The sequence below is a fragment of the Lissotriton vulgaris genome, unplaced genomic scaffold (assembly GCF_964263255.1).
Source record: "Lissotriton vulgaris unplaced genomic scaffold, aLisVul1.2 SCAFFOLD_1545, whole genome shotgun sequence".
Lineage (NCBI taxonomy): Eukaryota > Metazoa > Chordata > Amphibia > Caudata > Salamandridae > Lissotriton > Lissotriton vulgaris.
The window spans coordinates 118,739-132,579 of record NW_028247213.1 but is presented as its reverse complement, the minus strand read 5'-3'; the positions used below and the strand labels follow the sequence as shown (position 1 = coordinate 132,579).

At 39.5% G+C, this 13,841-nt stretch overlaps 10 non-coding genes across 10 annotated transcripts; all 10 read right to left on the bottom strand.

Moving 5' to 3' along the window:
* Positions 1-2,171: 2,171 nt before the first annotated feature.
* On the bottom strand, positions 2,172-2,244 carry TRNAV-CAC (transfer RNA valine (anticodon CAC)). Its single transcript has one exon. It is a non-coding gene; the product is annotated as a tRNA-Val (tRNA).
* A 300-nt stretch (positions 2,245-2,544) lies between these two features.
* Positions 2,545-2,616, bottom strand: TRNAP-UGG (transfer RNA proline (anticodon UGG)). The gene has a single exon. It is a non-coding gene; the product is annotated as a tRNA-Pro (tRNA).
* Positions 2,617-4,787: 2,171 nt separating this feature from the next.
* On the bottom strand, positions 4,788-4,860 carry TRNAV-CAC (transfer RNA valine (anticodon CAC)). The gene has a single exon. It is a non-coding gene; the product is annotated as a tRNA-Val (tRNA).
* A 300-nt stretch (positions 4,861-5,160) lies between these two features.
* Positions 5,161-5,232, bottom strand: TRNAP-UGG (transfer RNA proline (anticodon UGG)). The gene has a single exon. It is a non-coding gene; the product is annotated as a tRNA-Pro (tRNA).
* Positions 5,233-7,399: 2,167 nt separating this feature from the next.
* Positions 7,400-7,472, bottom strand: TRNAV-CAC (transfer RNA valine (anticodon CAC)). The gene has a single exon. It is a non-coding gene; the product is annotated as a tRNA-Val (tRNA).
* Positions 7,473-7,772: 300 nt separating this feature from the next.
* Positions 7,773-7,844, bottom strand: TRNAP-UGG (transfer RNA proline (anticodon UGG)). The gene has a single exon. It is a non-coding gene; the product is annotated as a tRNA-Pro (tRNA).
* Positions 7,845-9,943: 2,099 nt separating this feature from the next.
* TRNAV-CAC (transfer RNA valine (anticodon CAC)) lies at positions 9,944-10,016 on the bottom strand. The gene has a single exon. It is a non-coding gene; the product is annotated as a tRNA-Val (tRNA).
* Positions 10,017-10,316: 300 nt separating this feature from the next.
* TRNAP-UGG (transfer RNA proline (anticodon UGG)) lies at positions 10,317-10,388 on the bottom strand. Its single transcript has one exon. It is a non-coding gene; the product is annotated as a tRNA-Pro (tRNA).
* A 2,156-nt stretch (positions 10,389-12,544) lies between these two features.
* On the bottom strand, positions 12,545-12,617 carry TRNAV-CAC (transfer RNA valine (anticodon CAC)). The gene has a single exon. It is a non-coding gene; the product is annotated as a tRNA-Val (tRNA).
* Positions 12,618-12,917: 300 nt separating this feature from the next.
* TRNAP-UGG (transfer RNA proline (anticodon UGG)) lies at positions 12,918-12,989 on the bottom strand. The gene has a single exon. It is a non-coding gene; the product is annotated as a tRNA-Pro (tRNA).
* Positions 12,990-13,841: the final 852 nt, after the last annotated feature.

Below are 13,841 nucleotides of genomic sequence, written 5' to 3'. Positions count from 1 at the left end.
GCCTGCACCTCTGAAAAGCTAATACCAGCTCTAAGCACGCAATGAAGATCATGCTGGGGACTTTTTCATGCTTGGTCTGTGAATACACATGAAATTCAGTGTCAACTTACCCTTTCTCAAATGATATCACTATCATTTATAAGTGTCCCCTTTTATTTTGTCCCAGCATTGGACACGTCTTACAGGAAGTCAGCACTTATTTATCTATTTCTGCAGTGGCTAGACCCTAAAGAGAAAGAATAAAAAGCTGTTCATAACAACATAAGAAACACATGTTGCATTTTTTCTCAAATGCTTATTCCCTTTGTGCAAATCGGAATGCCAAGCTGAATAACTGGGTCACAGATTCTGGCTAATTATCTTTCCCTTGAATGCAAGTAGCAATAAAAACTGCCTAATGCAGGACTAAAGCATTCCTTGCAAGCCTCTAACATCATAACATAACTGAGCTGCTGGTAGCAAGCTAAGCAATACCTTCCCAAAATGAGAAGTACATGTGCTAATCCGCTCAATCAGCGCTCGATCAGGCTCGATCAGGCGAGATATAGAAAAGGTGGAAAGGGTCCAAATGGCTGTCCCTTCCTTTTTAGGGTGGGTCCTTCTGACTATCATAGGATTGCTTGTATAAGTGGCCAGGGTCAGAGAAAAAACTTTCAACCCTTCTCAGTGTTCTATCCAGAAGCAGGCATTTTCTGTGCCTTTAATTTCAGGCTTTTCCCAGCAGTCTCTGTTCTGCCTATGTAAATTAACAAAAGCAGTGCTTATTCATCACTTACTCTAATGTCCTTACTGTCCAGAAAGCTCTGCCTAAGTATGCTTTTTTTCTTTTTCAGTGAAATTCTAAATGTTTTTTCTGCCCAGTCTATGGCAGTAGAATGCTGCTTATGATGCCACATTTTGTTGAATCACCAAGGTACAACTACAGAGGAATATATGAGTCTGAACGACATGGAACTCTTAGCTAACACATCACAATGTGTGATGCTTGCCAACCAAGCACTAGATTCTGGAGCGCTGATGATCAGAACATTCTGCTCCTGAAGGAAAGGAAAGACAGCTTGATGGAAAATAAAGTCTCAGTTTATATTAACGCTCTCTCTCTCCCAATATCTATCTATCTATCTATCTATCTATCTATCTATCTATCTATCTATCTATCTATCTATCTATCTATCTATCTATCTATCTATCTATCTATCTATCTATCTATCTATCTATCTATCTATCTATCTATCTATCTATCTATCTATCTATCTATCTATCTATCTATCTATCTATCTATCTATCTTTATATATGGATACCTGCGTACACATACATATAGATATGCCAGGCATTCCTTTAGATTTGTTCCAACCTCTTACCATTTATTTGAGAATCCCTACTTTTCAAGTGACTGCAAATGAAGTCATTTCCGGCACTTTTTGGCCGGTGCAAGGTAACAAAAACACATGACAACTTTTAATAAAAATCATTGGTCTCTTTATTAACGCGCACTGTCAAACATGGGGCTTTCACACGTCAGGTAAACATGATAACCAATATACAACAGAAGCAGATGTAGATTGCTTATCAATGCCGGGATAGAACAGTTGTGAATTGAGAAGAAGAAGGGCCCCTGAATTGATACTTATTATATACAGCCTGTAAGATAGTGAAAAATGCAGGCTAGGAAAGGAGATGCAAATATCAATGTATTAGAAAAATACATAAAGAGGAGTGATTTGCTTTTATTCATTCAAGGCTAGAAAAAATCAACATACTATTGCAAGCATTCATACACCACCAAATAGAAATAAACAATTCTGACATTAAACGTAAAGGTGACGATGCATTTGTATCATCACCTTGAGAAGGGTCACCGAGGAATTGAGCCCAGGGCTTCTGCACTTAAACACCAGAAACACTCCACTACTCCACTAAACTAAGATGCCTGTTGGTGCCAACAATTCCCAAAGTTAATGCATGTTCTAGGTGAGCAATGAACAGAATGCAGGGCTCTTTTCAAAGCGAGGTCTGTGAATCAACAGATACATCCACATGCCAATTACTTTAGTGTTTTTAAGAGAATTCACTTTCTTGGAACGAGTCTGCATGAAACCATCTTCAGGGCCTGGACAATTTCATGGCAAAACGGCACCTCTCAACATTGCAGCCAAGACAATATAACAACTGTTTCTGCCCGGTTTCGAACCGGGGACCTTTCGCGTGTGAGGCAAACGTGATAACCACTACACTACAGAAACAGATGTCTACAGTTGATTCTTCTGTGATGAAACTTCTCAAAACAGGCTATTCCAAGGGCCTCTGGTTTTAGATTTCTTTCATGCAACCTTCCCAGACAGCCCTAGCTGAACGCTTGTATATGCCATGCAAGTTCAGCATTTTTGCAAAATGCTTAAAGAGAAATGTTTCCTATTTGCTCAGGCAGGGCAAGGTTAAAAGCATGAGACTCTAGCAAATATTCATCCACTACTGCAAAGAGAAAATTGATATTGGCTTTGAAATGCATACTTCAATACTACTTTAAAAAAGCACCAATGAAAGGGCTCGTCCGGGATTTGAACCCGGGACCTCTCGCACCCAAAGCGAGAATCATACCCCTAGACCAACGAGCCTTCGAAAGGCCTGCACCTCTGAAAAGCTAATACCAGCTCTAAGCACGCAATGAAGATCATGCTGGGGACTTTTTCATGCTTGGTCTGTGAATACACATGAAATTCAGTGTCAACTTACCCTTTCTCAAATGATATCACTATCATTTATAAGTGTCCCCTTTTATTTTGTCCCAGCATTGGACACGTCTTACAGGAAGTCAGCACTTATTTATCTATTTCTGCAGTGGCTAGACCCTAAAGAGAAAGAATAAAAAGCTGTTCATAACAACATAAGAAACACATGTTGCATTTTTTCTCAAATGCTTATTCCCTTTGTGCAAATCGGAATGCCAAGCTGAATAACTGGGTCACAGATTCTGGCTAATTATCTTTCCCTTGAATGCAAGTAGCAATAAAAACTGCCTAATGCAGGACTAAAGCATTCCTTGCAAGCCTCTAACATCATAACATAACTGAGCTGCTGGTAGCAAGCTAAGCAATACCTTCCCAAAATGAGAAGTACATGTGCTAATCCGCTCAATCAGCGCTCGATCAGGCTCGATCAGGCGAGATATAGAAAAGGTGGAAAGGGTCCAAATGGCTGTCCCTTCCTTTTTAGGGTGGGTCCTTCTGACTATCATAGGATTGCTTGTATAAGTGGCCAGGGTCAGAGAAAAAACTTTCAACCCTTCTCAGTGTTCTATCCAGAAGCAGGCATTTTCTGTGCCTTTAATTTCAGGCTTTTCCCAGCAGTCTCTGTTCTGCCTATGTAAATTAACAAAAGCAGTGCTTATTCATCACTTACTCTAATGTCCTTACTGTCCAGAAAGCTCTGCCTAAGTATGCTTTTTTTCTTTTTCAGTGAAATTCTAAATGTTTTTTCTGCCCAGTCTATGGCAGTAGAATGCTGCTTATGATGCCACATTTTGTTGAATCACCAAGGTACAACTACAGAGGAATATATGAGTCTGAACGACATGGAACTCTTAGCTAACACATCACAATGTGTGATGCTTGCCAACCAAGCACTAGATTCTGGAGCGCTGATGATCAGAACATTCTGCTCCTGAAGGAAAGGAAAGACAGCTTGATGGAAAATAAAGTCTCAGTTTATATTAACGCTCTCTCTCTCCCACTATCTATCTATCTATCTATCTATCTATCTATCTATCTATCTATCTATCTATCTATCTATCTATCTATCTATCTATCTATCTATCTATCTATCTATCTATCTATCTATCTATCTATCTATCTATCTATCTATCTATCTATCTATCTATCTATCTATCTATCTATCTATCTATCTATCTATCTATCTATCTATCTATCTTTATATATGGATACCTGCGTACACATACATATAGATATGCCAGGCATTCCTTTAGATTTGTTCCAACCTCTTACCATTTATTTGAGAATCCCTACTTTTCAAGTGACTGCAAATGAAGTCATTTCCGGCACTTTTTGGCCGGTGCAAGGTAACAAAAACACATGACAACTTTTAATAAAAATCATTGGTCTCTTTATTAACGCGCACTGTCAAACATGGGGCTTTCACACGTCAGGTAAACATGATAACCAATATACAACAGAAGCAGATGTAGATTGCTTATCAATGCCGGGATAGAACAGTTGTGAATTGAGAAGAAGAAGGGCCCCTGAATTGATACTTATTATATACAGCCTGTAAGATAGTGAAAAATGCAGGCTAGGAAAGGAGATGCAAATATCAATGTATTAGAAAAATACATAAAGAGGAGTGATTTGCTTTTATTCATTCAAGGCTAGAAAAAATCAACATACTATTGCAAGCATTCATACACCACCAAATAGAAATAAACAATTCTGACATTAAACGTAAAGGTGACGATGCATTTGTATCATCACCTTGAGAAGGGTCACCGAGGAATTGAGCCCAGGGCTTCTGCACCTCCACTAAACTAAGATGCCTGTTGGTGCCAACAATTCCCAAAGTTAATGCATGTTCTAGGTGAGCAATGAACAGAATGCAGGGCTCTTTTCAAAGCGAGGTCTGTGAATCAACAGATACATCCACATGCCAATTACTTTAGTGTTTTTAAGAGAATTCACTTTCTTGGAACGAGTCTGCATGAAACCATCTTCAGGGCCTGGACAATTTCATGGCAAAACGGCACCTCTCAACATTGCAGCCAAGACAATATAACAACTGTTTCTGCCCGGTTTCGAACCGGGGACCTTTCGCGTGTGAGGCAAACGTGATAACCACTACACTACAGAAACAGATGTCTACAGTTGATTCTTCTGTGATGAAACTTCTCAAAACAGGCTATTCCAAGGGCCTCTGGTTTTAGATTTCTTTCATGCAACCTTCCCAGACAGCCCTAGCTGAACGCTTGTATATGCCATGCAAGTTCAGCATTTTTGCAAAATGCTTAAAGAGAAATGTTTCCTATTTGCTCAGGCAGGGCAAGGTTAAAAGCATGAGACTCTAGCAAATATTCATCCACTACTGCAAAGAGAAAATTGATATTGGCTTTGAAATGCATACTTCAATACTACTTTAAAAAAGCACCAATGAAAGGGCTCGTCCGGGATTTGAACCCGGGACCTCTCGCACCCAAAGCGAGAATCATACCCCTAGACCAACGAGCCTTCGAAAGGCCTGCACCTCTGAAAAGCTAATACCAGCTCTAAGCACGCAATGAAGATCATGCTGGGGACTTTTTCATGCTTGGTCTGTGAATACACATGAAATTCAGTGTCAACTTACCCTTTCTCAAATGATATCACTATCATTTATAAGTGTCCCCTTTTATTTTGTCCCAGCATTGGACACGTCTTACAGGAAGTCAGCACTTATTTATCTATTTCTGCAGTGGCTAGACCCTAAAGAGAAAGAATAAAAAGCTGTTCATAACAACATAAGAAACACATGTTGCATTTTTTCTCAAATGCTTATTCCCTTTGTGCAAATCGGAATGCCAAGCTGAATAACTGGGTCACAGATTCTGGCTAATTATCTTTCCCTTGAATGCAAGTAGCAATAAAAACTGCCTAATGCAGGACTAAAGCATTCCTTGCAAGCCTCTAACATCATAACATAACTGAGCTGCTGGTAGCAAGCTAAGCAATACCTTCCCAAAATGAGAAGTACATGTGCTAATCCGCTCAATCAGCGCTCGATCAGGCGAGATATAGAAAAGGTGGAAAGGGTCCAAATGGCTGTCCCTTCCTTTTTAGGGTGGGTCCTTCTGACTATCATAGGATTGCTTGTATAAGTGGCCAGGGTCAGAGAAAAAACTTTCAACCCTTCTCAGTGTTCTATCCAGAAGCAGGCATTTTCTGTGCCTTTAATTTCAGGCTTTTCCCAGCAGTCTCTGTTCTGCCTATGTAAATTAACAAAAGCAGTGCTTATTCATCACTTACTCTAATGTCCTTACTGTCCAGAAAGCTCTGCCTAAGTATGCTTTTTTTCTTTTTCAGTGAAATTCTAAATGTTTTTTCTGCCCAGTCTATGGCAGTAGAATGCTGCTTATGATGCCACATTTTGTTGAATCACCAAGGTACAACTACAGAGGAATATATGAGTCTGAACGACATGGAACTCTTAGCTAACACATCACAATGTGTGATGCTTGCCAACCAAGCACTAGATTCTGGAGCGCTGATGATCAGAACATTCTGCTCCTGAAGGAAAGGAAAGACAGCTTGATGGAAAATAAAGTCTCATTATATTAACGCTCTCTCTCTCCCAATATCTATCTATCTATCTATCTATCTATCTATCTATCTATCTATCTATCTATCTATCTATCTATCTATCTATCTATCTATCTATCTATCTATCTATCTATCTATCTATCTATCTATCTATCTATCTATCTATCTATCTATCTATCTATCTATCTATCTATCTATCTATCTATCTATCTATCTATCTATCTTTATATATGGATACCTGCGTACACATACATATAGATATGCCATGCATTCCTTTAGATTTGTTCCAACCTCTTACCATTTATTTGAGAATCCCTACTTTTCAAGTGACTGCAAATGAAGTCATTTCCGGCACTTTTTGGCCGGTGCAAGGTAACAAAAACACATGCCAACTTTTAATACAAATCATTGGTCTCTTTATTAACGCGCACTGTCAAACATGGGGCTTTCACACGTCAGGTAAACATGATAACCAATACACAACAGAAGCAGATGTAGATTGCTTATCAATGCCAGGATAGAATAGTTGTGTATTGAGTAATAGAAGGGCCCCTGAATTGATACTTATTATATACAGCCTGTAAGATAGTGAAAAATGCAGGCTAGGAAAGGAGATGCAAATATCAATGTATTAAAAAAATACATAAAGAGGAGTGATTTGCTTTTATTCATTCAAGGCTAGAAAAAATCAACATACTATTGCAAGCATTCATACACCACCAAATAGAAATAAACAATTCTGACATTAAACGTAAAGGTGACGATGCATTTGTATCATCACCTTGAGAAGGGTCACCGAGGAATTGAGCCCAGGGCTTCTGCACTTAAACACCAGAAACACTCCACTAAACTAAGATGCCTGTTGGTGCCAACAATTCCCAAAGTTAATGCATGTTCTAGGTGAGCAATGAACAGAATGCAGGGCTCTTATGAAAGCGAGGTCTGTGAATCAACAGATACATCCACATGCCAATTACTTTAGTGTTTTTAAGAGAATTCACTTTCTTGGAATGAGTCTGCATGAAACCATCTTCAGGGCCTGGACAATTTCATGGCAAAACGGCACCTCTCAACATTGCAGCCAAGACAATATAACAACTGTTTCTGCCCGGTTTCGAACCGGGGACCTTTCGCGTGTGAGGCGAACGTGATAACCACTACACTACAGAAACAGATGTCTACAGTTGATTCTTCTGTGATGAAACTTCTCAAAACAGGCTATTCCAAGGGCCTCTGGTTTTAGATTTCTTTCATGCAACCTTCCCAGACAGCCCTAGCTGAACGCTTGTATATGCCATGCAAGTTCAGCATTTTTGCAAAATGCTTAAAGAGAAATGTTTCCTATTTGCTCAGGCAGGGCAAGGTTAAAAGCATGAGACTCTAGCAAATATTCATCCACTACTGCAAAGAGAAAATTGATATTGGCTTTGAAATGCATACTTCAATACTACTTTAAAAAAGCACCAATGAAAGGGCTCGTCCGGGATTTGAACCCGGGACCTCTCGCACCCAAAGCGAGAATCATACCCCTAGACCAACGAGCCTTCGAAAGGCCTGCACCTCTGAAAAGCTAATACCAGCTCTAAGCACGCAATGAAGATCATGCTGGGGACTTTTTCATGCTTGGTCTGTGAATACACATGAAATTCAGTGTCAACTTACCCTTTCTCAAATGATATCACTATCATTTATAAGTGTCCCCTTTTATTTTGTCCCAGCATTGGACACGTCTTACAGGAAGTCAGCACTTATTTATCTATTTCTGCAGTGGCTAGACCCTAAAGAGAAAGAATAAAAAGCTGTTCATAACAACATAAGAAACACATGTTGCATTTTTTCTCAAATGCTTATTCCCTTTGTGCAAATCGGAATGCCAAGCTGAATAACTGGGTCACAGATTCTGGCTAATTATCTTTCCCTTGAATGCAAGTAGCAATAAAAACTGCCTAATGCAGGACTAAAGCATTCCTTGCAAGCCTCTAACATCATAACATAACTGAGCTGCTGGTAGCAAGCTAAGCAATACCTTCCCAAAATGAGAAGTACATGTGCTAATCCGCTCAATCAGCGCTCGATCAGGCGAGATATAGAAAAGGTGGAAAGGGTCCAAATGGCTGTCCCTTCCTTTTTAGGGTGGGTCCTTCTGACTATCATAGGATTGCTTGTATAAGTGGCCAGGGTCAGAGAAAAAACTTTCAACCCTTCTCAGTGTTCTATCCAGAAGCAGGCATTTTCTGTGCCTTTAATTTCAGGCTTTTCCCAGCAGTCTCTGTTCTGCCTATGTAAATTAACAAAAGCAGTGCTTATTCATCACTTACTCTAATGTCCTTACTGTCCAGAAAGCTCTGCCTAAGTATGCTTTTTTTCTTTTTCAGTGAAATTCTAAATGTTTTTTCTGCCCAGTCTATGGCAGTAGAATGCTGCTTATGATGCCACATTTTGTTGAATCACCAAGGTACAACTACAGAGGAATATATGAGTCTGAACGACATGGAACTCTTAGCTAACACATCACAATGTGTGATGCTTGCCAACCAAGCACTAGATTCTGGAGCGCTGATGATCAGAACATTCTGCTCCTGAAGGAAAGGAAAGACAGCTTGATGGAAAATAAAGTCTCAGTTTATATTAACGCTCTCTCTCTCCCAATATCTATCTATCTATCTATCTATCTATCTATCTATCTATCTATCTATCTATCTATCTATCTATCTATCTATCTATCTATCTATCTATCTATCTATCTATCTATCTATCTATCTATCTATCTATATATGGATACCTGCGTACACATACATATAGATATGCCATGCATTCCTTTAGATTTGTTCCAACCTCTTACCATTTATTTGAGAATCCCTACTTTTCAAGTGACTGCAAATGAAGTCATTTCCGGCACTTTTTGGCCGGTGCAAGGTAACAAAAACACATGCCAACTTTTAATACAAATCATTGGTCTCTTTATTAACGCGCACTGTCAAACATGGGGCTTTCACACGTCAGGTAAACATGATAACCAATACACAACAGAAGCAGATGTAGATTGCTTATCAATGCCAGGATAGAATAGTTGTGTATTGAGTAATAGAAGGGCCCCTGAATTGATACTTATTATATACAGCCTGTAAGATAGTGAAAAATGCAGGCTAGGAAAGGAGATGCAAATATCAATGTATTAGAAAAATACATAAAGAGGAGTGATTTGCTTTTATTCATTCAAGGCTAGAAAAAATCAACATACTATTGCAAGCATTCATACACCACCAAATAGAAATAAACAATTCTGACATTAAACGTAAAGGTGACGATGCATTTGTATCATCACCTTGAGAAGGGTCACCGAGGAATGGAGCCCAGGGCTTCTGCACTTAAACACCAGAAACACTCCACTAAACTAAGATGCCTGTTGGTGCCAACAATTCCCAAAGTTAATGCATGTTCTAGGTGAGCAATGAACAGAATGCAGGGCTCTTATGAAAGCGAGGTCTGTGAATCAACAGATACATCCACATGCCAATTACTTTAGTGTTTTTAAGAGAATTCACTTTCTTGGAATGAGTCTGCATGAAACCATCTTCAGGGCCTGGACAATTTCATGGCAAAACGGCACCTCTCAACATTGCAGCCAAGACAATATAACAACTGTTTCTGCCCGGTTTCGAACCGGGGACCTTTCGCGTGTGAGGCGAACGTGATAACCACTACACTACAGAAACAGATGTCTACAGTTGATTCTTCTGTGATGAAACTTCTCAAAACAGGCTATTCCAAGGGCCTCTGGTTTTAGATTTCTTTCATGCAACCTTCCCAGACAGCCCTAGCTGAACGCTTGTATATGCCATGCAAGTTCAGCATTTTTGCAAAATGCTTAAAGAGAAATGTTTCCTATTTGCTCAGGCAGGGCAAGGTTAAAAGCATGAGACTCTAGCAAATATTCATCCACTACTGCAAAGAGAAAATTGATATTGGCTTTGAAATGCATACTTCAATACTACTTTAAAAAAGCACCAATGAAAGGGCTCGTCCGGGATTTGAACCCGGGACCTCTCGCACCCAAAGCGAGAATCATACCCCTAGACCAACGAGCCTTCGAAAGGCCTGCACCTCTGAAAAGCTAATACCAGCTCTAAGCACGCAATGAAGATCATGCTGGGGACTTTTTCATGCTTGGTCTGTGAATACACATGAAATTCAGTGTCAACTTACCCTTTCTCAAATGATATCACTATCATTTATAAGTGTCCCCTTTTATTTTGTCCCAGCATTGGACACGTCTTACAGGAAGTCAGCACTTATTTATCTATTTCTGCAGTGGCTAGACCCTAAAGAGAAAGAATAAAAAGCTGTTCATAACAACATAAGAAACACATGTTGCATTTTTTCTCAAATGCTTATTCCCTTTGTGCAAATCGGAATGCCAAGCTGAATAACTGGGTCACAGATTCTGGCTAATTATCTTTCCCTTGAATGCAAGTAGCAATAAAAACTGCCTAATGCAGGACTAAAGCATTCCTTGCAAGCCTCTAACATCATAACATAACTGAGCTGCTGGTAGCAAGCTAAGCAATACCTTCCCAAAATGAGAAGTACATGTGCTAATCCGCTCAATCAGGCTCGATCAGGCGAGATATAGAAAAGGTGGAAAGGGTCCAAATGGCTGTCCCTTCCTTTTTAGGGTGGGTTCTTCTGACTATCATAGGATTGCTTGTATAAGTGGCCAGGGTCAGAGAAAAAACTTTCAACCCTTCTCAGTGTTCTATCCAGAAGCAGGCATTTTCTGTGCCTTTAATTTCAGGCTTTTCCCAGCAGTCTCTGTTCTGCCTATGTAAATTAACAAAAGCAGTGCTTATTCATCACTTACTCTAATGTCCTTACTGTCCAGAAAGCTCTGCCTAAGTATGCTTTTTTTCTTTTTCAGTGAAATTCTAAATGTTTTTTCTGCCCAGTCTATGGCAGTAGAATGCTGCTTATGATGCCACATTTTGTTGAATCACCAAGGTACAACTACAGAGGAATATATGAGTCTGAACGACATGGAACTCTTAGCTAACACATCACAATGTGTGATGCTTGCCAACCAAGCACTAGATTCTGGAGCGCTGATGATCAGAACATTCTGCTCCTGAAGGAAAGGAAAGACAGCTTGATGGAAAATAAAGTCTCAGTTTATATTAACGCTCTCTCTCTCCCAATATCTATCTATCTATCTATCTATCTATCTATCTATCTATCTATCTATCTATCTATCTATCTATCTATCTATCTATCTATCTATCTATCTATCTATCTATCTATCTATCTATCTATCTATCTATCTATCTATCTATCTATCTATCTATCTATCTATCTATCTATCTATCTATCTATCTTTATATATGGATACCTGCGTACACATACATATAGATATGCCATGCATTCCTTTAGATTTGTTCCAACCTCTTACCATTTATTTGAGAATCCCTACTTTTCAAGTGACTGCAAATGAAGTCATTTCCGGCACTTTTTGGCCGGTGCAAGGTAACAAAAACACATGCCAACTTTTAATACAAATCATTGGTCTCTTTATTAACGCGCACTGTCAAACATGGGGCTTTCACACGTCAGGTAAACATGATAACCAATACACAACAGAAGCAGATGTAGATTGCTTATCAATGCCAGGATAGAATAGTTGTGTATTGAGTAATAGAAGGGCCCCTGAATTGATACTTATTATATACAGCCTGTAAGATAGTGAAAAATGCAGGCTAGGAAAGGAGATGCAAATATCAATGTATTAGAAAAATACATAAAGAGGAGTGATTTGCTTTTATTCATTCAAGGCTAGAAAAAATCAACATACTATTGCAAGCATTCATACACCACCAAATAGAAATAAACAATTCTGACATTAAACGTAAAGGTGACGATGCATTTGTATCATCACCTTGAGAAGGGTCACCGAGGAATTGAGCCCAGGGCTTCTGCACTTAAACACCAGAAACACTCCACTAAACTAAGATGCCTGTTGGTGCCAACAATTCCCAAAGTTAATGCATGTTCTAGGTGAGCAATGAACAGAATGCAGGGCTCTTATGAAAGCGAGGTCTGTGAATCAACAGATACATCCACATGCCAATTACTTTAGTGTTTTTAAGAGAATTCACTTTCTTGGAATGAGTCTGCATGAAACCATCTTCAGGGCCTGGACAATTTCATGGCAAAACGGCACCTCTCAACATTGCAGCCAAGACAATATAACAACTGTTTCTGCCCGGTTTCGAACCGGGGACCTTTCGCGTGTGAGGCGAACGTGATAACCACTACACTACAGAAACAGATGTCTACAGTTGATTCTTCTGTGATGAAACTTCTCAAAACAGGCTATTCCAAGGGCCTCTGGTTTTAGATTTCTTTCATGCAACCTTCCCAGACAGCCCTAGCTGAACGCTTGTATATGCCATGCAAGTTCAGCATTTTTGCAAAATGCTTAAAGAGAAATGTTTCCTATTTGCTCAGGCAGGGCAAGGTTAAAAGCATGAGACTCTAGCAAATATTCATCCACTACTGCAAAGAGAAAATTGATATTGGCTTTGAAATGCATACTTCAATACTACTTTAAAAAAGCACCAATGAAAGGGCTCGTCCGGGATTTGAACCCGGGACCTCTCGCACCCAAAGCGAGAATCATACCCCTAGACCAACGAGCCTTCGAAAGGCCTGCACCTCTGAAAAGCTAATACCAGCTCTAAGCACGCAATGAAGATCATGCTGGGGACTTTTTCATGCTTGGTCTGTGAATACACATGAAATTCAGTGTCAACTTACCCTTTCTCAAATGATATCACTATCATTTATAAGTGTCCCCTTTTATTTTGTCCCAGCATTGGACACGTCTTACAGGAAGTCAGCACTTATTTATCTATTTCTGCAGTGGCTAGACCCTAAAGAGAAAGAATAAAAAGCTGTTCATAACAACATAAGAAACACATGTTGCATTTTTTCTCAAATGCTTATTCCCTTTGTGCAAATCGGAATGCCAAGCTGAATAACTGGGTCACAGATTCTGGCTAATTATCTTTCCCTTGAATGCAAGTAGCAATAAAAACTGCCTAATGCAGGACTAAAGCATTCCTTGCAAGCCTCTAACATCATAACATAACTGAGCTGCTGGTAGCAAGCTAAGCAATACCTTCCCAAAATGAGAAGTACATGTGCTAATCCGCTCAATCAGGCTCGATCAGGCGAGATATAGAAAAGGTGGAAAGGGTCCAAATGGCTGTCCCTTCCTTTTTAGGGTGGGTCCTTCTGACTATCATAGGATTGCTTGTATAAGTGGCCAGGGTCAGAGAAAAAACTTTCAACCCTTCTCAGTGTTCTATCCAGAAGCAGGCATTTTCTGTGCCTTTAATTTCAGGCTTTTCCCAGCAGTCTCTGTTCTGCCTATGTAAATTAACAAAAGCAGTGCTTATTCATCACTTACTCTAATGTCCTTACTGTCCAGAAAGCTCTGCCTAAGTATGCTTTTTTTCTTTTTCAGTGAAATTCTAAATGTTTTTTCT